General features: G+C 34.3%; 1 long non-coding RNA gene and 1 pseudogene across 1 annotated transcript; one reads left to right on the top strand and one right to left on the bottom strand.

The window, feature by feature from the left end:
• Nucleotides 1–1,324: 1,324 nt before the first annotated feature.
• LOC121256677 lies at nt 1,325–11,433 on the top strand (annotated as a pseudogene).
• Nucleotides 3,078–21,932, bottom strand: LOC121256678. Its single transcript, XR_005939046.1, has 3 exons — nt 21,900–21,932; nt 8,095–8,099; nt 3,078–3,190 (listed from the first exon to the last, which is right to left on the bottom strand). It is a non-coding gene; the product is annotated as an uncharacterized LOC121256678 (long non-coding RNA).
• Nucleotides 21,933–26,852: the final 4,920 nt, after the last annotated feature.

Raw genomic sequence — 26,852 nt, 5'->3', positions numbered from 1 at the left:
ATGAGCCACATGCGTGGTCCAAAGTGGGCGTGTGAAATTCACGCGCCATCGCCAATGGTGCTCTTCTACTGCCACGTGTGACCTTTTTGGGTCTAGGGCCACTGGTTACTTTAGACTTGACTGACTGCCATACTCCCAAGGTGGCGCGCCATCACAGTCACTTTATTTTTTTTCTTCTAAGGTTGGAAATGCCGTTTTATATCTTTTAAAGATATAATTAATTTTTTCTCATGTATCTTTAATTATGTTATGTCTCTTTATTTTAGAAAAATAAAAACAAAAAACACAGTCTCTTGGACTTTTGTCCATAAAGTGTGTCTCTTGAACTTTTGTCCATAGAGTGTATCCTCTACTCTGTTTTCGACAGAGTATGAGATTTGTAAACTCTGTCTTGATACAGAGTTGTGGTGTCTCTCAGACGGTGGTCTATAGAAGTTTGCATAATGGATTAGACCATGTCAGTTACAGTTGTTTACTGGGAGCTATTAAGGTTGTAGTTGGCTTAAGCACTCCCAATAGTTTATGTATCATATCCTTTAAAATACATTACCAAAACTCATTTTTTTTTTTACATACTGACTTTTACAATATACCATATATCAGTTTATCTATTTTTTCTTTATATCATTTAAATATTATATTATTTAATAGTTTGTTGGAAAAAAAGTACAAGGAGAGAGAAACTGTTGTGGAAGACAAAGTACATGAAAAGATAAAAAATAATTTTTTTTTTTTTTTTACATTTGTGTATAGTTCACTCTACATGTAGGTGAACACTATAGCAAAATAAAAAATAGATTTGAAAATATATGATTCGTTGGAGGCAGTTTTGCGCTACTTTTTTTTTTTCAAATTTTATATAAAAATGGGTTTTACAAAATCCATTGGGAGTGCTCTTATGTATGTTTTAGATCAAAATTGTAATGTTTATTATTAATGAATGTAGTATGTTTTATAAAAAAAGTATAAAAGATTTGAATTAAAGTAAAAAATATTAATATTTTAATATATAATAGTAATTGAGATGTAAAATACTTGGTAGTGTTTCATTTTCCTTTTTCTAATGTTTAAGGAAAATGCTATTTTGACACTTAAATTTGACACATCTTTTATTTTATTTTTTTTTTTAAATTTTTTTACTTAATAATAGTTAAGGAAATAACTATTATTGTATTAATTTTTTATTTTTTATATTTTTTAAAAATATTTAAAATGATAAAAAATATAAATAAAAAAATTGAAAAAAAAAAAAAAGCCCACTGGCGGTCACTTGAAGCGGTGCTGCTCCGCAGAGGAGCACCGCTCAATGTTTAAACTCTTTTAAAAGCAGTAGCGCACGCAACGCACCCGCAGCCTAGTGGGCGAACGAGAGCGACGAGATCCCTTTCGCATCCTCTTCCTCCGTTTCTGCACTCTCACGCACATTCGCAGAGGTTCTCTCTCTGTCTTTCTCTGGGGCTAAATCGACGAGACTCAGAATTCTCGGAGACGTCAAGGTACGATCGGTTCCAGATCTCAAACTTCCGTTTCAAATCTTATGATTTTTTTGTTTATGCTTCGACGTTCATAATCGTGCCTTGTTGAGGAAATTTTCCAGCAAAGTCTTTCACTTTCATGATTTATGTATGTGGGTTGGATGGTATAGTTCCACTATGCATTGGTTGGAGTGATTTGTAACTTGGATTCGCGATGAAGCTCAGGTTTTGTCGGTTAAATTAGGTTCAATTTAGTGATCAGACAGAATCGGTTGCCTGCTTTAGAGATCGTTTCATTTCGAAATGGAGTGTTATATTTCAACAGTAAGTTTAATAATGTCCGAGTTGGTATTGCCGGCCTCTTTGAAAGCTCTCTCTATTTTTTTTCCTCTTCTTTTCATCCCACTCTTGATCTCTGTATTGTCTTCTTGGAATTATGAGTCGATTGTTACCAAATACTTGACGAGAAGCAGAAGTATGAGTCGATTCCGTGCTTGGATTTCTACACTGTTCTGGCTGGTGGGGTTGTGCATCCGGGGTATACTCCCCTTGTTGCGTCTGAAGGGCCCTTCATTGGTGAGGTCCCATGTCATAAAAAAAAAATTCATGGAAAGTAAATCACTTTAATGTAGAATATAGAGAAATGTAAATTGCTAAGTATTTTGGGTGTGTGGGTGCGTGTATGTCTTTTAAATTTTGTCTGCATGACCTTGAAATGTAAGAACTTGGGTGATTTCACTTCTTTATTGTCAACTTGGTTTTCAGAGAACGTGTATTAATCAAGCTGATTGACTTTGTTTATAGAACAATGAAATATAAGTAACGGGGCCAGAGTAAGGGTAGGAAGCCAAATAAGAGATGGAAGGAGTTGTGCTTACTTGGGGTTGGTTGCCTGATTGATTCTTGGAGCAACGTCAAACAATAGACAGCAGAATCATGAGAAGCTTGCATCCAGATATTTATGTTACATAAATTGTCATTGTCTTTTAGTTATTTTTTTATGGGCATTACAATACTACCACACGATGACTTATCAAAACAGAACTACCATACCTAGACAAATTTAGAAGAGGAATCTTATCTGTGACTAAAATTATGTATAAAAAAAAAGTATCTTGTTTGCATCCCAATTTGCTTGTTTGGGGAACATGAACTTGTTTGGTTTTTATGTATACCACTGAATCAACTATGATGATGAATGATTTGGGGTTGGGTTGTTCTGTCATGTTAAAAATTTATCTCTTAGAATTGCTTTGTAGGAATATCTTGTTTTTAAATTTCTTTCCTTTCATTATTGGTTTACAAGCTTGGTAAATGCCACTCATTTCCATAGAATAGCTTCAGTTTTTATCTTCAAGCCAGCTAATTGATTGCTCATGGTAGGTGTGGATGTCTGATTCCACACCTAGGGGTATAATTGAATGATAAGGGTGCAAAAGAGGCATGGTTGTTGAGTTCCAAACATTTTGGTTCTCTCGTTTCATTGCAGCTGATTTTCTTTTAAAACCCCTAGGGGTTGGCTCAAGTGGTAAAGGCCTTGGGCTTGGGGTATGCTCCTCCCAAGTCCAAGGTTCAAATCCCCTTGGGTGCAAACAATCTCTAGGGGCCACACCCCGTGGTGAAGAGCGAACAATTTAACTAGTTCCGTGTAGGAAAACTTCTGAGGGTGTGGTGCACGAGACCGGGATTTACTCTGCAGGAGTGGGTCTGAAGGGCTCTGCCTTGGAGAGGTTCCCCGACATGATAATAATGAAAAAAAAACTTTTAAAATGAAGTTGATGATTTATCAACAGCATCTACTTTAGTCTTAGGTAGGTGAATATTTGATGCTTGTAGATCCCTCTTTTGCAGCATATTGGAAATTATTTATATTCCTAAATGGAACTAGTTTTTGAAAGTTTTTATCTTCTTCCAATATGAGCTCTTTCCAGAACATCTACACAGTTGTTAATTAAGGCAAATGGTGGAGCAATCATTAGGGCATATCAGTTTGTAGGATTGTTAAGTTGTTAAGTTGAATGATTAGATGTGAGTTTGTGCACCTTTGCTTTTCTTTAAAAATGATAACAGAGCATCTATAGTAAAAATCACCTAAGGCTTTAGGAAAATTGAAATTATAAGTTGTAATTAATAAAGGACAGGATTTTCCTCCAAACTGGGTTATGAAAATGATGTGTCAATTAAGCATGTGAGAAGCGCATGTTTTTTAATGAAGGGACTTAAAAAGCATGTGCTTCTCACATGCTCAAAAGACACATCAGTTTTTTAAATGGGTTGGAGGAAAACTTTGTTCATTAATAAATATGCTGTCTCAGAAAAAATAAGTTATTTTTTTATCATTGGGTGTATTCGACCTTTTCTATTTCTCTTATGGTAGTGGTTGAGAAGAACCAAAGACTTACCATGATCTAACAATTAGACAAGCTTAGCTACTATGCTGGAGGTTTAGGCTTTCTTTTATGTGGGAAATCTAGAATTTGGAGATTCTAGCTTTGATATTGTTTCTGAGGTTAAAAATCTAGCTTAATGAGGTCCTTGTGGGTACACCTATAATTTTAGAAAAATTAACATATTATGGTGCATTTTTTTCAACTTAAAATGGGGAATATTAGAGTGGAGCATGTTGGTCATCACTGAAAGGAGTCGAAGGGTAATATCTAAGCTGGTTTTGGGTTTAACAACAGTACAGTGGCTGGCCAAGGCCATGGAAGCATGCACAAAAGATGAGAAACAAGATTTTTTCTCTATTGTTCGGGAAGCTAGATGTAGTTTCACTACGCATCGTTGCTCGAATGCTCGAGGACGTTATATGTTGGTGGAGGAGTATGGAGGTGGAGGGAGGAGTATGGAGGTGGAGGGAGGAGGAATTTTATTTTCATTCCTGAGGAGGGGAGCAGTGGCTGGAGAAGGATGGTGGAGGTGTTGCCTGATTTTTCCTTCGGCAAGAGAGGGAGTGACGGTTTGGAAGGACAAGGTGCTGTAGGACATGGCTCTGTCAGGGAGCCGCGTAGCATACATGTGGCGAGGCGATCCTATGCAGCAGCTCTAAAGACGGGTCAGGCTTCGGGGGTTCAGAGTGAGGAGGGTCTGCAAATTATGCCTCAAGACTAGCTTGTCGAGATGCACAATTCTTTAAAAGAGATGGAAACCCAACTTGGCGAGTTGAAGGCAGCGATAACTATATTGTCTACGAAAATAGATCGGTTTTCAGTTGGAGGCAACAAGGTTGTAAGTAACAAGATATGCCCGAATCCTTTAAACTCAGAAAAAGGAAAATGGAATATCGGATTCGGCCATGTCCCTATAACCAGATCCAGGAGAGTATGGTGGGTCAAAAGGAAATCTAGGTTATTTGAAGTAGGGTCTACATTAGTGGAATGCCATTCGCCTCATGTAACACAGGATAGACCGATAGTCGGTATTACACCCTTGGTCCCCAAAGAAACTATAGCTCCCTCGTCAGAGTTGAAGGAAAATTGTACTGCCGAGGTTTGAAGGAGATGTAGGATCCGCTATCACCCCAGAGGTGAAGGGACTTGCTGTCACTCCAGATCTCCAATGGAGAGAACCAATGGAGTTGCTGGAGAACCTATGGATTTGGCATTGGTGCCTTGTGTAGAGTCGAGAGTGCAGTTGGATACTGTGTCCGGGGATAACGTTGCTCCCCTGGTCTCTTTTCCTCCAATGGCAGATTGGATTTTGCCTAAAGTTAATGAGATTCAGCAGTTTGTGGGAATCTCACATGGAGGATGTGAAGATCAATTTAAAGAACTAATCACTGCGATTGAGGCAAGCCACGTGCTTGAAACCAAATCAACTTTCAAGAAAAGCAGAGAGTTACAGTGTCTTTCTTGGGCAATCAACTACGACGTTAAGGGTGGTAGCTCAACTAGAGGGAAGTCTAAAGGGGGGACATTGTGAAGACGGGAATCAAGGGGTTGGGGTTGGGTGTTCAGGTAGAGTTTTAGTTCTAGGGGAAACAAGGGGTTGGTGTTGGGTCTGGTGTATTTTAGGTTGTTTCTCCATGGGCTTTTTGGGTCATTAGGGGCTTTTTGGATCATTTTGGGCAATGTGTTTTCTTGTATACATTCAGTATACTTGGTTTCTCCTTTTGATATATATAATTTTTTACTTATAAAAAAAAATATTAGAAAATATTTAGATCTGAAAATGTTCTATGAGAAAACTATTAGTTTCCTAAGTTTGGATGACACTGAAAATGATTCTGAAAGCAATTTGTGGTGTGCGACTAACAACCAAAACATGTTGAAAATAATGTGTTGTTTTATCCAAACATATGGGATGGGGTGATTGAAAAAATTGAAAGGAGGTTAGCTGGTTGGAAGCGGATCTACTTATCTAAGGGGGGAAGATTAACTCTTATAAAAAGTACTTTGTCCAACCTGCCCACCTATTTCCTTTTTCTTTTTCCTCTTCCGGCAATGGTTGAAAAGAGAATCAGGAGTTTATTTTGAAACTTTTTATGGGGTGGCAATGGTGAGGAAAAGAAGTTTCATTTGGTTAGTTGGAAGAAGGTTTGTCAACCATTGGATTGTGGTGGTTTGGGGATTAAAGATTTAAGGGTTTTTAATAGAGCTTTACTTGGGAAATGGCTTTGGAGATATCAATTGGAGAGTAAAGCTCTATGGAAAAATGTGATAGATGTGAAATATGAACGTTTGTGGGGAGGTTGGTGTCCTAAAGAATCTAGTGGAGCTTATGGGGTTAATTTGTGGAAATTTATTTGAAAAGGATGGGATTCCTTCTCCAATAATTTCAGATTGAAGGTGGGAGATGGAAAGAGGATACTCTTTTGGCATGATTTGTGGTGTGGGGATACTGCTCTTAAGCTGGAATTTCCTGCTCTATTCAGAATTGCAAGGGATCAAAATGCAGCTGTTTGTGATTAGTAATAATAAGGTTGAATGGAATGCCATTTTTAATAGGGATGTTAATGACTGGGAAATGGATGAAGTTAAGGCTTTGCTGGTTAAACTCTACAGCTCAAAGTTGGTGCTAGAAAGAGAGGATAGCATGGTGTGGATTCCTACTGGAAATGCCAAGTTTTCAGTTTCATCTTATTACAGAATTTTGTCAAGCCATAGTAGTTGTGTATTCCCTTGGAAAAGTATTTGGAAAGTGAAAGTTCCTTCTAAGGTTGCTTTTTTCTGTTGGGTGGCTTCTTTGGGCAAAGTATTGACAAATGATAGTCTTAGAAGGGGAGTTTTGTTTATTGCTGATTGGTGTGTTATGTGCAAAAGGGATGGAGAATCAGTAAATCATCTTTTTCTTCACTGTGAAGTGACAAGATTCTTGTGGAACCAGGCTTTGAGTTGGACAGGATTACATTGGGTAATGCCCAGAGAAGTGGTGATTTATTGGTAGGGTGGAAGGGTTTGAAGGGCTGTAAGAAGGCGGCGAGTGTTTGGAAGATGATTCCTCCTTGTCTTATGTGGTGCATATTGCTCGAATGAAATGGGAGATGCTTCGAAGATAAAGAACGCTCTTTGGGAGATCTTAGGGATTTTTTCTTGAGTACTTTGAGTTCTTGGGCTAAAGCTTATGTAATGGTGGATAATTTTCTGAAGCTGTTTTAGTTTTCTGGTGTTAGTTTCTTTTTGTTTCTGGAAGTTGTTGGTATTTTCTTTGTATACGTCCTGTGTACTTGGGCTTATGCCTATTTCTTTGAATAAAATTATTACTTACAAAAAAAAAAAGTGTTGTTTTTCTTGCATCGAAAAACCATGAATAGTTTGTGTAATTTCATATAAGAAAATTTATTAATAGGAATATATTATTGAATAATTGGAAAATCAGTAGAATTTTTATCTCTTATTTTTTGAAGCTTGGCAGACAGCATATTTTTTTTTTTGAAAAAATATCTTAAAATAGTTGAAGCTTGACAGACCACATATTCTACCTAGACTTCATATAGATTGGATTTATTTATTTCTTTCTTTTGAAAGCCTAGTGGCTAAATTTTTTCTTTGTGCCCGTTCATGCTTTGTTGACCTTGCCAAAATGGGGCAAAACTCTACCAGCATTTCTGTCAAGATTTCTATCTGATGGAATGTTGAATCCTTATTTTGCATATATATATATATATATATATATTGATGACCGTTGAATCGAAATTCATAGGGTCTTATTTCTGTTTGTCGCTCCTATCAGATACTTGATATTAGTGAAGCAATTAGTAATGTGTGTGAGTCACCCCTTTTCGTTATTTTACAATTTTAACCATGTGTAGCACTGTGAGTCTTTGCACTTCTTGGAGTCTCAAGCGTCAAGTAATCAGGTGGAAGAAGAAGAATACCTTTTGGATTTTTCCAGCCAAAACCTTGCTCCTTGATTGCCTTCACATAAGAGTTTTGTTAGAGTCTAGAGTTCTTTGTGAAGAAAAACCGGTAGTGTAGAGTCCCACTCACATACACATAGAAAAACACTGGGAAAATAACTTACTCTCCTAAAAGAGGGTAAGTTAATTTATGCCTCAACCCTCTTATTTTCAATTGACCAACTTTTAGCTTTTCTTTTGACCAATGTTTTCAGCCCCACTCAAACACAAACTCTAGAAAATATTTTCATCCTAAACAAACACATCCTAAATTGGTATGACTTGTCCTTTTGGATGTCTCAATTTAAGTTTCCAGAATGAGCTACAGTTAATTTGGGCTAACAAGTGTCAGTGAATGCTGTTGGTTGATTGAAACTTGGGTTGTGATTATGATGATGAAAATAAAATCACTTCTAGTTTTTTGGTATCGTTTGTTCACTCCTTATTTTTTTCTTTTTTTATAAGTAATTCCTTATCCTTGTTTCTTTGCTATGTCTAAACCTTGACCCTATTATTGGTTAAAATTCCAGTGTGTGCATTTCTTCAAGATGTGATTACTTGTGCTCTACTTTTCAGAAATTAGTTACGGATGCACATCTGGAAATGAGATTCCCTTCGATTTTGGACTATTAATGCTGATTGTTTGTGGCATGTGCCATTCTGCTTATGGCTGGTAACACATACATGGATCAAATGTTTGTGTCTGACTGTATATTATACTTCTGTTTGTGCTATATGTAGTGTTTACTGTGGGTATGTCTGTGCTGATTATTGCTATTATTATTTATATATATATATATATATATTTTTATCACGTTTTATAGGTTTTTTTAGAAACATTTCCTATGCAGGGTGGATCATGCATTTAAACCTACAGCCACTTAATTCATGGACTCTGTTAAAGCCCGTGGGCAGGTTTACTATATATTAGCTGCCATCCAGTACATGTACATGGGTTGGGGAGGGTTAGGGAGGAGTGAGGGTATATGACAAGGTAAGGGTGCTGACCACCCTAAAGCATCTAGGTTTCTGTAGGAAACTGCATCTATGTGCTTCAATTTTTTTATTTTTTATTTTTTTGACAAGTAAGAGTAATTTTATTGATACGAATGAAATATGCATAGCCCATGTACACAAAAAGTATACAAAAGAACACCTAAATACATACTAAGATCAAGAGATTAAAGACGAAGTCATGCGCATTGTTTCCATCAAGTACAATGGCTAAAAACCAAAGCATTAAAGTGTGTACGAAAAACTTCTGCAACTTTGCCATTGTACACTCCCTATCTTCAAAACTCCGCCGCTGTGCTTCAAATTGATCTAACTTTCTTTTTATCAGTTCTTTGTTCTGAGGCAATTTGTTTGATGGTGCGTATCCCCAATAGTGTACAGCGTTTGGAAAATCTGATTGTTTACCTTTTACAGTCTCACAGTACTCCATTTTGCCTTAATAATCCTGTAATGTTGTTCTTGTTGGATGTCATTACCTTTTTGTGTATTGTATAAATCTTTATTTTTATTTTTCCAACATTTTCTCTTATAAATCAGAATGTCTAATTAGCTTATTAAATGAGATTCGTTTCTTGTATTGGATGTCACCAAATATTCGGGTTATAAATCATAGGAAACTAGGATGGCACCTAAACTAATTTAGACAGGTACGACTTGTTGGGAAATGTACTTCAAGGTCAGCATGCTCTCACTTAGTTATAACTCTGTTGTGTACCTAACTCCTCAAGGTTTTATTGGGATAGGTGATAAACTAATTTTGTTTAAATGTATAATAGTGAAGCTCTTTACGACAATTTCAAAATGCCTGTGCTAAGAGGTTGAATTCAACGAAAAGATCATTTAGATGCTATTAGAATGAAAAAGTCATCTTTCATTTGTAATGGCCAAAGTTATTCTGTCAGCATGTCTGATCTCTGTCTCCCCTTCCTTTCCCCTTGCTGGCAAATGAATTTCAGGTTTATTTTTTAAATGGGTAAAGTTAGCAATGTGCGACGAAAGACTTACTCCCGCAATCACCAGGCTACCCTGCATCCATTCCCAGCTTGCTCTCGGAATGTTTTTAAAGATGTTATCCTTAAGAAGAGCCGTTCAAAAGCATCAGAGAAGAAAGATTGGAAACATGCAACCTGCTCAGTTTGTTTGGAGTACCCTCACAATGCTGTCCTCCTACTTTGTTCCTCTTATGACAAGGGTTGCCGCCCTTATATGTGTTCTACTAGCCATCGCTATTCCAACTGTCTTGAGCAATACAAGAAAGCCTACACAAAGATGACGCCAGTTCCAAGTTCTCAGCATTTAGCCGGGATGATGGAAAGCTCAAGTTCTGGTCTGGGCCATTGCAACAAAAAGATCGAGGTGGAGCTTTTATGCCCTTTATGTCGCGGGCAAGTGAAGGGTTGGACTGTGGTTGAGCCAGCAAGAAAGTATCTGAATGCAAAGAAGAGAGCCTGCATGCAGAATGATTGTTCATTTGTTGGAAGTTACAAGGAACTCAGAAAACATGTTAGGGCAAAGCACCCATTAGCATGCCCAAGGGCAGTGGATCCTATTCTTGAAGAAAAATGGAAGAGATTTGAGTGTGAGAGGGAGCAAAACGATGTGATCAGCACAATTATTTCATCAATACCTGGGGCTGTGGTGCTGGGGATTACGTGATAGAGCCTAACCATGGTGGCAGTTATAGTGATTATGATTCTGATTTGGATGACTATTCGGATGACTCTTTTTTCCCCTTTGCGTCATTAAATCATGGACAGAATCGTGGCATTTCTTCGCAGAGTAGATATAACAGGGACCGTGAGTTTGTCAACTATTTTGGGAGACGTCGTGCTACTGCTTTTCGTTCTGATGCTTCATATGGACGAAGTTCAATGCAACACCCATTTGTTGACTTTTTAGGGAGGCCCCGTACTGCTGCTTTTCGTTCTGATCCTTCGTATGGACGTAGTTTCCTGGTTGCACGGTCAAGGAGGCAATGGAGGCATTGAAGAGCAAACTGTCTGTTACAATACAGAGAAGTGGTGGTGAGAACTGGATTCAACTCTTCAATGGTTTGGTTTCTATATTCATAAGCAATTGGTGCGACATGGTGCCTGTGTATTGGTGTGCTAGAGCACTGTCCTCATCATCGATGAGAGTAGCAGTTGATGCAACTATATGGTTTAGTAGGTGACGGATAGCTAGTTTCAGCACACTGCAGGGGTTAGGTTAGGAAACAATTGTAGGAGGCGCCATTGCCTCCTGATTTTTAGTTGTCTAGAAAAGAAGCAAAACATTTTAGTTAGGTCCCTTGTAGTTGTGCGAATTTGCCGTCATTATTTAGCGATGCATATTGGCCATTTGAGTACAGGGTGATGATAATGGCTAAAAGAAAAAGACTTCTATCAAATGTTTAGCTTTAAATTTGTACCGTCATTGTGTCCATGATGCTCCACATGGACATCATTCCCAACAGCTTGACTCCATGTAAAAAACTTGTTTATTCTTATGTGGATGACTGTCTGGTTCAAGCTGCTCATTAAGAAAAAAAGAATGGTTTGCTTTTTTTATGATGTTTCCAATATTATATGGACATCCTCATTGATATTTTTATTGTGGTTTCCTTTTCTCAGCAGAAGCGCTCTTGTATTTCTTTCATTTTAATATTGATTAGCAGGCCACAAAGACTTTGTTCGAATTATTAAGTTTGGAGTAAATAGATGCAAGATCAAGTGGGTCTTACAATTTTTACTATTGTATGTGCGAATCTCCGAGAGCAATATTAGTGCTGACTAAACATTTTGGAGTTCACTATGTATCTATATATCTTCCACATGAGGCTTAGGTCCCGTTTGGATAGTAATTTGAGATGAGATTAGTTGAGATGATTTATGAATAATAGTGAGATTGTTGAATTGAGATAAAATGAGATGGTTTTTGAAAATTTTGTGTATTTGGATTTAGAAGTGAGATGTGATAGTTTTAGCTTTTTAGAGATTTGATAGATGAGGATCTCATCAATCATTGCATAGTATTTATAATAATTTCATTTTATTTATAAATAAGTAATAGTAATTAATAACCAGCATGACATTGTCAGAATATTATCCCTCTAGAAAGTTATTCGTGATAGATTATTGCCCAGCAAAGTGACAAATAATTCTGTACAAGATTACGTGTTCTGTACTATGTTTGTTTTTAGTGACGGCTGACACTGTTCTTGTCTTTAATGTCGGCCAGTACTGTGTTTGTCTTTAGCGTCGGCTGATACTGTTCTTATAACGGCCGGTACTGTTCATGTATTATTAGGGTTACTGTTTTAGTGTCTATATAAAGGGGTTCACGAGGCAAGAAGGGCATTCAGAATGCTAATATGATATCCCTTCCTCTCTCGCCCAAACCTCTCCAGTCTAGTCCTGTCCTCCTCTCTTTGTAAATCTTTCAATCGTCCTTCCCTCATGTCTTCAGCTTCCAACTCCTCTGAGAATTAATCTCTTTGTAAGTATTATATTCTTAATGAAGAAGTTTATTTCATATCTCTTTTATTCAATTTTTATTTCCTCATGCATATGGTCGGTTATACCGTCTGCCTTCTTTGCTATCATGCATATAGCCGGTCTTACCGCCTTTAAATTTTATTAATACGTTATTATTCTACCTGGGGGATATATGCCTTTGGTATCAGAGCTATTGGTGATAGTATTGTTATTGCTATATTTAGTATTGTTATTGCTATTGTTATTGTTATTGTTATATCTTATTTTTCCTGCTATTTTCAATTCAATGGATTTCTATTATGCTCATAGTACTGGCTTTCGCGATTTGTATGAGTTAAAATGCACAGAATATAATTTAAGAATGGAATTACAAATCTTGATGGATAATATAAAAGATCTTAAAAGACAACAACAATTAATGAGGCAAAATTATACATTAATGATGTCTAAATATCATGTATATCAAAGTAGACAATCTGCGATATAATACTATGAAGCTGATTACGCTTTCCTAAGAAACGAAATTAATAGTATAAGAAACCATTTGAAGATACTTGCTTTATAAAAAAAAGGAAAAAAAAAGAGTAAAGAATCACTGATACAAATTTTACAAAGATAACCCATAACTAAAGAGAATAATGTATATTGGGAACCTTGTGTTGGTAAGCCAAGAAAAACCGATGGTCAGCTCATTCAAGCCAGAAGGCTCTAAGGGTGGTCCCGGTGGTATTCCCTCAAGTTCTTAATCTACTTATTTCTCTTTGGAAATAGGAAATTTTTGTTTAAAATCTGTTTCAATGAATTCTTTATTCAAACCTAATGAATCTACCACTAGCATCCCTATAAAATCTGATAATATTAATCAAGAAAACTACAGTATATTAGATATAGAAATAAATCTACAAGACTGGACAATTCCTGATGTTCCAAAAAATCAAATATACAAAATCTCTACTTTTTCTTCTAAATTATCATTCCTTACAAATTATACAATTAAAACAGTAGAGAAAACTATTAGTTTAAATAATGACTATGAATCATTACAACTCTCGACAAAAAAGGCTATTGATCATCATAAAAAATAAAATTATTCTTTTATTCATATTGGACTAGTACAAGTAGCTATAAAGCCACTTACTCGAAATGGCTTAAATACATCAGTATTACTTTGTTTAAGAGACGGAAGACATTATAACTTTCATGATTCATTACTCGGAATGGTAGAATCTAGCTTGTTCCAAGGACCGGTCTATTTTAATTGTTATCCCAATTATTCTTTATCATTATTTGATGGTAATATTTTACACGCCTTAATATTAAATATTAAGACAAATGGCTATCAAATGATGAAAGGGTCACATGCTTTAACAGTAGTTTATAGGATTCATTATAAATTGATGAAAACAACATTAGAACCATAAGCTTTAATTACTAGCCCTAAAGGATATACATTATTATTACAATCCAGTACACAAAATTCTAGTATACAAATTCCTAAACAAATCAATTGGAATCAAGTCACACTTCCTAATGAATGGCAATTAGAGAATATTACTCCAACATCCAAGATAGAAAATAATTTTAAAGATAATCTCGAATATATAGATAAAAAAACGGATGGGACGGTTCAAATAGCTTTTCAGCCTTTTAGAAGATCTTTTTCACATTATTCCTCTCCAGCACCTTCCAGTTATCATACACCCAGATCTATTCTTACATCAATTTCTAGAAATAAATCTCAAAATTTTGACACTAGATCTTTTGATACTAGATCCCAAAATCTTGACACCCAGATTCGAGGAATCATTCCTGGAAACATTATTGATACGCTAGTATATGCTATTAGCCATCCTGATAAAGCATCTACATCTCATAATCCTGAAAAAGAACCCTCTTCTCCGACGTATTTTCAAGTAGTTGGAGATGATGCCCAAATATATACCCTGAATAAAGAAGAATTTAAAATTAATAAAGAATATCTCAAACAAGATTATATGAAAAAAGAAAATAGTCACAAAAGAATAACATTTTTCTCAACCTTTACAAAAATAGAAAGAGATTATATTCAAGAAAAATATTACGAAGATTTAGAAAAAATACAGATCAATATACCTTTTATTACATGGTTTGAGATATATAAATCAAATCAATTATCTACCATAAACAGTACTACTAATCAATGAATTAAAGGAGAAAATAACTAAATTATTTATGAAGAATATCCCCATTTTGAATCTATCAAGTACAATCAGAGGAATACTCAAATTTTGACTACACCAATAAAAAAACATAATATTGTAAATACTGAAAAAAAACCTTGATAATATAATACAACAAAATAATTATACTAATTTATATTCAAAAATCATGGGTCAATAATTAGAAAGGATTGAAACCCAAATATCTCCTATAAAACCCACTATTAAAGAAATAGAAGAAACTCTCTTATTCGTTCCCCACGAAATTCCATCCCATTTAAAATCGATTTTTTCCAAAAACAAAAATAATTTATTGGAACAGATCTCTAGTAAATTAGAAAAATTAACTATTAGTAACACTGCTACCACCTCAAAACAACCACATATTAATGTATTAAGCAAAATAGACTCACCCGTAATATCTGACTCTGAAATTAGTAATATTGAAAATCAATTTAAAAATCTAGATCTACAAATAAACAAGATTAGAGGAGATTATGTTAATAATTTTTCGGCTAGAGATTTAAAACAGCATGTCTCTATTACTCGTAATTGGTATCCCAGACCTACTCCACCGGATATACAATTCGAGGAAAGAGAACATATAGTAAGATCAGCCTTTGCACCAGATGTATTATACGAATGGAATATAGACGGATTATCTGAATATGAAATACTAAATCATTTTCAGGAAATGATTATGGTAGCCAACGTCTATAAAAGTAACAGAAAACTGATCATTAGGTAGCACACATTATTGTTACAGGATTTACTGGCCAACTAAAGGGTTGGTGGGATCATTATCTTTCATATGATGAAAGGTCACGAATATTAACAGCTTATAAATATGATGAAAATATGTAAGTAATTAAAACAGAAAATGATTTACTCTTAGAAGATGTTGTCAACACATTAATATATGCATTAACTAAACACTTTGTTGGTGATCCCGTTCAATTTAAAGAAAGAACTAGTGATTTATTGATTAATCTTAAATGCCCTCAATTATCTGATTTCCGTTGGTATAAAGATGTATTTCTAACTAAAGTTATGATCAGAAATGATTGCCAACAGCCATACTGGAAGGAAAAGTTCATAGCCGGACTTCCATATTACTTCGCCCAAAAGGTACGAGAATCATTATTAAGATCAGACGGTACTATTGATTTTCATAATCTCACATATGGTGATATAATAAGTAAGATTAACAGAACTGGATTAACTATGTGCAATGATTTAAGATTAAAAAAGCAAATGGAGAAAGAAAAGAAGTTTGCTAGAAATGAATTAGGTACTTTTTGTGAACAATTTGGTTATACTCCTTTATTAGCCCCCTCAAGAAGACACAAAAAAGGGAAAATAGTTTATAAGAATTATTCCAATAAAAAACGAAAATACAGAAAACTTTATAAAAAGATAAAAAGACAAACCAACATATAATAAGCCACTAAAAAGTCCTAAAAAGACTAATAAAAAGAAAAAGTAAATTGTTTGCTATAAATGCGAAAAAGTAGGACATTATAAATCAAACTGTAAAGTCAAACAACAAATTAATGAATTAGATATATCCGAAACATTAAAAGACAAATTAATGGACATTTTTATAATACATTCAAATGAAGATGAGGTTAGTTCTTCAGAAGAAGAAGAAATTTATCAATTAAAAAAATTAAGTTTTTCAGAACAATCTTTCGATAGTGAATTAGAAGAAGATGAAGTACATATTTGTAATTGTCTAAATAAGGATAATTGTATTTGTAACAAAATCAATAATGTACTTTCAAAATAAGAAGACATTATACTAGAATTAATAGACAAAATCAACATCCCTCAAGAAAGAAAAGATTATTTAGAAAAATTACAAGATACATTTAATAATTAAAATACTACAATAACTTCATCCTCAACGCCTTACAATTTTTCAGAAATAATAGGAAGATTTAAAACTAACAAACAGAAAATTACGATTTAAGATATACAACAAGAAATCAATGAGATAAAACAAGAAATTAGAAATTTAAAAACATCTAATCTTAAATTAGAAGTTTCAAATGAACAATTATTACAAGAAATCATATTATTAAAAATAGAGAAAAATGGGAAAAATCTTCATGAAGAAAAACATAATGTTGAACAGGGAGAATGTTCAACATTAGATGAAATAGACAATTTCATTAATATTCTTAATAAGATAAATTTTCAAAAATGGTATGTTGAAGTAACAGTTTCAATTAATCAAGAATTTTCTTTTACTACAATTGCCCTATTAGATACAGGAGCGGATCTAAATTGTATACAAGAGGGATTAATACCTTCTAAATATTTTGAAAAAATAAAAGAAACATTATCCCAAGCCAATGGAACAAAATAGAATATAAATTATAAATTATCTAATGCACATATCTGTAATAATGGACTTTGCTTTAAAACAACATTCATTTTAGTAAAAAATATTAACACCAAAGTAATATTAGGAAATCTCTTTCTTGCATTACTTTACCCTTTCTCTGTAACAGAAGAAGGAATTTCTATTAAAATGCTTAGACAAGAGATACAATTTAAATTCATATTTCTCCCGATACCAAAAGAAATTAACTCTTTAAAGAAAATTTCATTAACCAGAGATAAATTTTTTAACAAAAAATAGAATTAGAAGAAAGGAAAACTAAATAAACTTCTTAAAACAAGAATTAAAATATAAAAGAATTCGAGAACAGTTAAAAGACTCATTATTAACTCAAAAAATTGATAATTTCAAAATTACAATTGAAAATGAAATATGCTCTAACCTGCCTAATGCCTTCTGGAACAGAAAACAACACATAGTAGAATTACCCTATGAAAAAGAATTTTCTGAGAAAAATATTCTAACTAAGACTAGACCTATCCAAATGAATAACGAATTACTAGAATATTGTAAAAAAGAAATTAATGATTTAAAAACAAAAGGATTAATAAGGAAAAGTAAATCACCATGGAGTTGTGCTGCCTTTTATGTCCAAAAACAGGCAGAATTAGAAAGAGGAGTTCCTCGTTTAGTAATAAATTATAAACCTTTAAATAAGGTACTACAATGGATTAGATACACAATTCCTAATAAAAAAAGATTTATTATCCCGATTATATAATGCTACAGTATTATCAAAATTCGACATGAAAAGTGGTTTTTGGTAAATCCAAATTGCTGAAAAGGATCGATATAAAACAGTCTTCACAGTCCCCTTTGGACATTTTGAATGGAATGTTATGCCATTTGGATTAAAAAATGCCCATAGTGAATTTCAAAATATTATGAACGAAATATTTACTCCTTTCACTTATTTTTCAATAGTTTATATAGATGATGTACTAATATTTTCTTCATCTATTGAACAACATTGGAAACATTTAAATATTTTTATTCAAGTTATCAAACAAAATGGATTAGTTGTCTCATCATCAAAAATAAAACTATTTCAAGAAAAAATTAGATTCTTTGGGCATGTAATTTATCAAGGAACTATTACACCAATTAGTAGAGCAATAGAATTTTCTGATAAATTTTCAGATGAAATAAAAGACAAAAATTAATTACAGAGATTTCTAAGAAGTCTCAACTATGTTGCAGATTTTTACCAATCTCTCAGACCATTATGTAAATCATTATTTAAAAGATTAAAAAAGAATCCACTTCTTTGGACAGAAAAACATACTAATATCATAAAACAAATTAAAGCCCATCTTAAGAAATTACCATGCTTAGGGCTTTCATCTCCTCATATTTTTAAAATTGTTGAAACAGATGCATCTGATATTGGATACGGAGGAATTATGAAACAAAAATTATCATCCAACTCGGAGCAGATAGTTCGATTCCATTTAGGATGTTGGAATCCTACTCAAAAGAATTATAGTACCATTAAAAAAGAAATTTTATCTATTGTATTATGTATTTCCAAATTTCAAGATGATTTGTTGAATCAAAAGTTTTTACTTAGAATAGATTGCAAATTAGCCAAGGAAGTTTTAATTAAAGATATGAAAAACCTGGCTGCTAAGCAAATATTTGCCAGATGGCAAGCTATATTAAGTATTTTTGATTTTGATATTGAGCATATTAAAGGAGAATCTAATTCTCTTCCTGATTTTCTATCCCGAGAATTCTTACAGGGAGAATCATGTCATCTTCAAAGTCCAAAATAAAGTCCAAATCCTCATACGCATGGCCGCCATCTCCTCCTTATCCTTCACCTTGTCCTTCTGCAACTCCAAGACCTTATACGGTATTGGGGTTATTATCACAAAATATTAGACCTTCTTACAATCCATTTTCACCATTAGCCTCTCCAAAATTACCAACTTATTCCAAAGTTGTTTCTCATTTTTCTCATTCTCCTTCCCAAATTATTAATCCCCCATTATTATCTCAACCTTCTTCATCTCCTATTATTATCAAATCTCATTGGCATCCAGTCTTTCCTATTGAATCTGAAATTTAACATCTGTCTGACCCTCAGAATTACTTGATGCCTTTCTCCTAACAAAACCCAGCATTTTTATGAATTTATATTAGTAGATACTGACTCAATTATTCTCTCATAAATTTTTTGTTCTCTTCAAACTCAATCTTCTCCACCTGCGTTTCTAATTATCGCTTTTCATAAAGTCACTATCAAACAAGTTCTCACTCTGGAACAATGGGAAAAAAATTCCTATTTAACAAGAAAATTCTCTCATCCCTTTGATTCTACTTATTATGATTATTACGATTACCAGCAAGCATGGACAAAAATATTTTTAAAACAAAACAAAAATTTGTGTTATTCATGGTTCCTTCATTTTGATAAACTACAAGAAATTAAAACACTCCCGAAATGGTTCTCATTATGGTGGGAATATTATGGACCCGAGCCTCTTCTCCTTCCTCTTCCCCTTCAGGAAAGTCTCCAAAATTTCATTTCACAAAATGACAGCCTACCAGCATTAAACTATTGCTCACCCCTTTTGTTCTTCTTTCTTAAAACAAAATTAAATTGGATTATGAAATGAGAATACGTTATCAAACCTCATCCCTCTCTCAAAACCATTATGTTCCTAGCTCGTCAAGTTTCCATCAAATGATGGGAAAAATACAATTTTGATAATGTATTGAAGATGTTTTCAAAAGTTACCAAAACTTCGGAAGTCCTAGTCCAAAGGAGCAGATTTCAAGCACAATTAGCATCCATTACAAGCAAGAAGGATTTGAAAAAATTAGCTGAAGTAATGTCACAAATATCAGATAGTGACGATGAAGAAGAAGCACAACCCAGATTATCTCCATTACAGGAACCCGAATTATCACCAGCCCATCAGGCTTCTCCCTCTCAACAGGCCTCTCAATTTCAGGATACCCAAGCTGCATCTCCTTCTCAAGATTATTCGCCTTATCATCCGGTACAACTGATAGATTTTTAAGATCCGTTTGAACTGGAATTAGCAAATTATGATCCTCAGAATATGTGATTCAAAAAGATTATTATCTAACCAACCAGCATGACATTGTCAGAATTTTATCCCTCTAGAAAGTTATTCGTGACAGATTATTGCCCAGCAAAGTGACAAATAATTCTGTACAAGATTACGTGTTCTGTACTGATTACGTGTTCTGTACTGATTACGTGTTCTGTACTATGTTTGTTTTTAGTGACGGCTGACACTGTTCTTGTCTTTAATGTCGGCCGGTACTGTGTTTGTCTTTAGCGTCGGCCGATACTGTTCTTATAACGACCGGTACTGTTCATGTATTATTAGGGTTATTGTTTTGGTGTCTATATAAAGGGGTTCACGACGCAAGAAGGGCATTCAGAATTCTAATCTGATATCCCTTCCTCTCTCGCCCAAACCTCTCCAGTCTAGTCCTGTCCTCCTCTCTTTGTAAATCTTTCAATCGTCATTCCCTCATGTCTTCAGCTTCTAACTCATTTGAGAATTAATCTCCTTGTAAGTATTATATTCTTAATGAAGAAGTTTATTTCATATCTCTTTTCTTCAATTTTTATTTCTTCATGCATATGGTCGGTTATACTGCATGCCTTCTTCAAGTATTGACACTCTGTACGGAAATCGGCAGACCTTGCTTCTTGGGTTGCAAGTTGGTTCAAATATGTGCTTGTAAACTCGCAATTTCTATAGGTGATATGGGGAGTTAGGTGAGAAATGTGATATGTGGTTGGCCTTGGATGGATTGTGAAAGATGCAGCGATGTTCGTGAGGGGAAGGTGCTCGAAAGAAAAACTGAAAAAGCCAAAGACGATAAGATGGTTTTCTACGGCCCTTTTTTTCAAGAATCTAACAAAGCACAAATGCGTTGACAGTACTTTATCTTTATGTCAAACACAATTGAAACGATCTCAACAATCTTAAAATAAGCGTTTGGATACAAAAGTAATTGTCTATACAATCAAAGTTGAGATGGTTTCATCTCACGTCTGTATCCAAACTGCACCTAAAGTTCGGATTAGGATATTGATTTGGCCAAATGTGCCGCATAAACTCTTGGGCATGTTGTTTTTTCCTGGTAAAAATCTTAGGCTTGGTTTGGATAGTAAGAATACCTGAGAAGTGTTGAGAATGTTTGTGAATAATAATAAAAAAGTAATAATAAAATATTGAATAGTAGTAAAAAGTAGGTGAAAAGTAATAATAAAATAAAGAATAGTAATGAGAGTATCTCAAGTACTCTCACTACTCAAACACTTAAGAGCATCCGCATCGGTCTCGCTAAAACTCTTAAAAAGCTAAATTATGAACTTCATGGTGTTTGAGCCCGCTGCATTGGACTCGGTAAAACAGAAAGTTCAAACTTTCAGCTACAGTAACTCCATCATTTTCTCCAAACATGGCGAGGTACTATTCATCGCCAAACTATTATTTTATTCTAAAATCACATCTCCTCAACCGAAACATCCTATTTCTCTCGTGAATTCGTTCTCTCTTCGCTTTCTCTCCCTTTCTCCCTCGACGAACACCCCCTTCATTTTTTTTTCTTCCTGTTTCTCTCTTCCCTTCTTTTGTTTCTTCTGTTGTCTCTTTGGCCCGACACTCCCTCTCTTCCCTTCTCTCCATTTTTTCTATTTTTTTCCAATTCTCTTGTTGTTTTCATTACTCCAGGGCCGTCGAAGTTGGGAATTTGGTACTAGGAGAAGGAGCCGTCGATTTGCTAGAGAGAATCAATTTTAATCAACTGGTCATGCCTCTATTAGGGTTCTATTGTGCTTCACAAAAGGTAAGCAACTCCCATTCTCTTGTTTTTTTCGATTTGTAATTTTATTGTTTAGTTTTGGTTTGACTTGATCTAGTCTACATCATGTTTGGTTGTGATGGGGTCTTAAATCATGCTTGATATCAATGGTTGGGTGGTCAATGGGTTTCCCATGACAGAGTCCCATGGAATTAGAATCCTAGGTAAATAAAGAACGAAAATTGCCGAGAAATCGGCAAAAGTTTAATATTTGTGACTGGGAAACGAACTCTAGAGCACCAGTGAAAGTCTGGGAAATGAAATTCAGAAATTTGAAGCTCAAAAAATCTCAAAAAATTGGTAAAAAAATTTATATTCAAGTTAGAGGATATGATCATTCAACCCAGAAATGATCAGCAATGAATTTCCAGAAAACCAAATTCTAGAGGGAAAAAGAGAAACCCAAGAAGGGAAATTAATAAGAAAAGCACCTAACTTTTGTCGGCTAAAACAACAAATCAATGCAAGAGAGGAAAAACCATGAAGACTCACCAAAACAATAAGTTATAGCTGAAGCAGAGGAGGAAATGATAGTAGAAAACCAAACCAAACCAAAAAAATCCAATAAAAAATTCAGAGAGAGATAGAGAGAGAAGTGAGCAAAGATGCTTAACAGAGGTTGCAACGAAAGAAGAAAAAGAACAAACCCCCAAACCTCATTTTTCTCTCTTTATGTAAGCTATTTTATGTTTTTCCTTTCCTTTTTTCTTGCTCCTGGTTTTGTTTGTGGAAAATATCAACTTTATTAGAGGCTGGATGAGCCTGTTCTTCCCTGTTAATAATGGAACTATGGAAGTGGGGTTGCCTTTGGATCCTTCCAGCTTGTCCTTATTGATCCCAATAAAAAATGAAGAAAGAAAGGATAGATGTATTTGCATTTCCATTATTTGCTACCATTGTAACTTGTATTGGCTAGTTAAATCATTGGGAAACCCATTGATCACCAAGCTTGAAGTAATTGGCAAGTTAACCCACTGTTCCAGACCAAGTCAAAACCATTTTAGTCTTCTTGAGGTAAGCTTTTAGGCCTGCAGTGTATATATAACTGCATCCAAGCTGCCAACAAATGCTTCACAAGGAAAGATGTCTTCAAGAAATAGGGTATGTGTTTTGAGTTAGAGTTACAGAGTGGAAACAGTCCTCATCTCAGAGTACTGATTTTGAGTCTGATTTTGCCATCCCCTTTCAGTGAAGATGTTCAAAAATAGTGATCCAACTTTCATCGATTTTCATCAGTTTAACAAGTTAGAAAACATGATTGCCTACATGATTTTTTGCGTCATTTGGTTACTGGCCGACGTTCCCATTGCATTATAGACTCTGAGACAGTGGATTCCTTTAGGCTAAAGCCCCCTGAGGATGAGCAAGGTAAAGCAAATTGATTCCATTGATTCTTGATAGCTTTGAGCCACTGTTATGGCATTGTCATTTTCATATTTCTAATTAATTCAGTGCCAGAGCACTTTGGTCAGAATTTTCAAATGTCTTGGGATAGTTTGGGTTATGCCCTTGGGAAGGGTGGAGCTGAAAGGGAAAGTAGTAATCTTTGTCGCCTAGCTGTGTGGTGAATGATTCCATTATGCTTGTCTCTCTATGTTTGGACAATGGCATATGATAACTTTAGCTTACTGCTTGTAGATTTGCCACCTGTGTACAGTGGCCATACCTTTAATAAATTATCTATTACCCATTTAAAAAAAATCAAAGACATGGTATTGCTTCCACTCTGAAATATTCTCTATATCCCTCCCTAATCCTCCACTGCCACTGTACTAATCCATAACTACCTCCTCATTCTATCAGATATTTATCTACCAACTCCTCATTTGAGCTTCTTGTCTTGATTAAGAAAGTTCTTTCAAAGGTTTAACAACTAGGCCTTGTTAACAAGCACTTTTCTATTGTTCTTGTTAACCCTCCATATATATTGAAGCATGATGATCATGCTCACTGTGCAGGTTGAGGCTCTCAATGATCCTGACATGAAGGTGCAGCCACCAAGTGATGCACGGCAGACACCAGGGAATGCACAATGCATCATATATCATTCTTTACCAAAGGACCACTCTATTTTGGCTTGTTGCTTGTAAATAAATTTATGTTAGTGTCATTTTTAGTATTTTTAGTAGGTCTGATTTTAAGTGTAGTGGACAGTACAGTCGAGTGCTAGGTAGAAGATAACATTTGTATTTTTTTTTTCCTTTTCATGAATGAGAATAGAGTTTCTGATTTGTTCTTTATGCTTAGGTCTCTATCTCTCTCTCACACAATTTTGATATCCATATCTACATGATTCATTGTGAGATTTGATTACACTTGCAATTTTATTAGAAGTGATATTATATAGTAATATAGGTGGTTCACCCATGCATCTGTTTGTATATTAGTATTATAGTATTCTAATAGATGTGGTTAAATACCTTAGTTAATATTAGTATGAAATGTTAATATTAGGTTAAAGCTATAGCTAAAACTTAAAATTCTAGCCAAAGTTTGGACTTGGCAATAACTAGGTCATTGCCAATGCTCTAAGCTTGGGTGCTCTTTACTTAAAAAGCGTTGTGCATATATCTTCTTGAGAAACGGTAGACTGACAACCAGATAACAATTTATTTACAACTGTGTAATAAATTTTAAATTTTATTTTGACTTTTACTTTTGATTGGGGTTTAAATTTAATAAAAAATATTATTTTATTTAAGTTGTCTTATAAATTGTGAAAGAGTTGTTAGCTCAAACTATGACAAATATTGCTCAGACACATATAGAAACAATAACAGGTGTAATATTACTCCCTAAGAGCACTAATATTGGCCTAATCAAATGCCAGTAAAATCTCAATTTTAACATTTTTTGAGTTAAAACTCATGCATTGTTTTAGCTAAAAGTATATTTGTCGAACTTTGAGCTAGAGTAATTGAGGGCCCTAGTCATATTTGGAGAGTCACTATAGAAGGACCAAATTGATATTTTATAATTTTTCCATCCAACTACCCTCTCTCTTTCCCTCGCTTTTCTCTCTCTCTCTCTCTTGCTTCCATCCAATTTTATTCTCCAGGGTACGTTTCACACCTCAACTCAAACATTGTTTCCTCCAGACTTTGTTGTAATTTGGTGTTTGCAAAATCGGTATTCCGTATAATGTGTGGATTAAATATTAAATTTAAATATTAATATAAGTTACACCAATAACAAATGCTCGTGTTGCTAAACTGGTAACTTTTGGCTGGTACTAGTTTGTGCGAAAGCTCAACCTTGCAGAGCTGGAGGCATGTCGTTTGGGCCAAATGACTACGTGGGCTAGCTGATCTAATCAAACAGTTGTTCAAAGGTTTGGATTAAGCAAGCGATCTTTGTTACTCATCATTTCATATACTATACATTATACTTATTTTTATTTTTAATTTTTTTTATTGCTCCTAAACTAATTGAGTTGTTATACTAATCATCCGTATACCACACATTTGATAAATGCAACAAAATAAAAAAAATCATGTATAGTGTATAATGTGGAGATGATAAATAAAATTTTTCTAAGCACAAAGGTCATGTTGGGATCAATCCATATTGTCATTATTTTATGAAAAAATAGGTAAATTTGGGATCCATATGAAAAAATTATTTTTTTCAATAGTGACTTCACACTCCAAGACTGTATATAATATTACTCTTTTTATAATTAGTAGAGGGATAGATATAATATGTGAATTTGACCGTATTAAGTTAATATCAAGTACTATGAAGCTCACATAATGTATCTATCTCTCTCCTTTTTGTTTTCACTCTCCTTTTTATTGAAAACATTGAACCAAAAGAAAAAAAAAAAAAAAAATCTAACGTACACATGCATTTTTTGGAAACCTTTAGAGGCAATTATAGCATTTCCATTCCTTATCAATTAGAATTATGGGAATCAATTTTAATTTGTTGGTAGGACCTGTGGATTCTATATATTGATGGGAAATCAGAGGCAAAAGAGAGAAAAAAAACCAAACAGAAAAAAGAGAGAAGATGATCATCTATAGGTTTAAATAGAATAGAAATCTAAACACATTGAAATGAAAAATCCAAAATAAATGCAGTGTTGACAAAACAGGAACAAAAATTACTTGTTTGAATGAATGCCTATCCAAGCAATGCCTTATATCTGATTTATGTACTTGAATTGTACTATCTTTTACATTTGCATGACCTAAAGATTGTGTTGTGGGAATCATATATAGCCCAGACAAATCACAATCGCTAGATTCCTACCCTAATGAAGTTGTTTCGACTCCAAAAATATTATTTAGAAACGATGTTTACAATCACAGAGTGTGTAAACATTGTGTATTCCTTTAAAAAAATTAAATAAATATGAGACTTACATAAAAAAATAATTTTTTTAATAATAGATCACCACACTCTTTTTTAAAATTAGTGGTATTAGGTGTTCCTGAAAAAATTTCGAATAATTTGAAGGTACACAAACTCTCAAAAAAGAGTTTTTCCATTACATCCAATAATACCCAAGCCTCAGCCTAGACTGTGGCGCCCCCAATCTCCCTTATATAAATACACAGGGATCGAGACGTCAGGATGGTGACAACACGGTCACACATCCCAACGAAGTGCCAGTGTGTGTACATACAACAGTGTACAAATAAAATAACGCAGCGGATAGTCAACTAAGTACCAGAATTTATTTACAATCAAACATCAATAAAAATTTAAATAGCAGTTATACAGTCATCCATAAAAATATAATACAATAGTTTTCAAATAAACAAACGAGTGATCCCAGATCACTCCTCAGGCGGAGCCGTCTCCTCAGGCTCGCCCTCCTCCTCCTCATCTGCATCAAAATCTGCGTTACCACAAAATGGTATCGCAGGTAAGTATAACCCAAATAATCCTCAAGAATAAAATGCATTTAATGCAACCAACATGCATGCATATGATGAAATATGCATTTTACTCAACACATTATTTTTCCCGAAAATAATTATTTCAACACACGCCAAAATCCCATTTTGGCCCAAAATATCCGTAAAACATTTTCCCAGAAAATGATTTACCCAAAAATCCAACTCGCACTATTTTCCCAGAAAA

The sequence above is a fragment of the Juglans microcarpa x Juglans regia genome, chromosome 3D, assembly GCF_004785595.1.
Source record: "Juglans microcarpa x Juglans regia isolate MS1-56 chromosome 3D, Jm3101_v1.0, whole genome shotgun sequence".
NCBI classification, from domain to species: Eukaryota; Viridiplantae; Streptophyta; class Magnoliopsida; order Fagales; family Juglandaceae; genus Juglans; species Juglans microcarpa x Juglans regia.
This window is presented reverse-complemented; position numbering and strand designations above follow the sequence as displayed.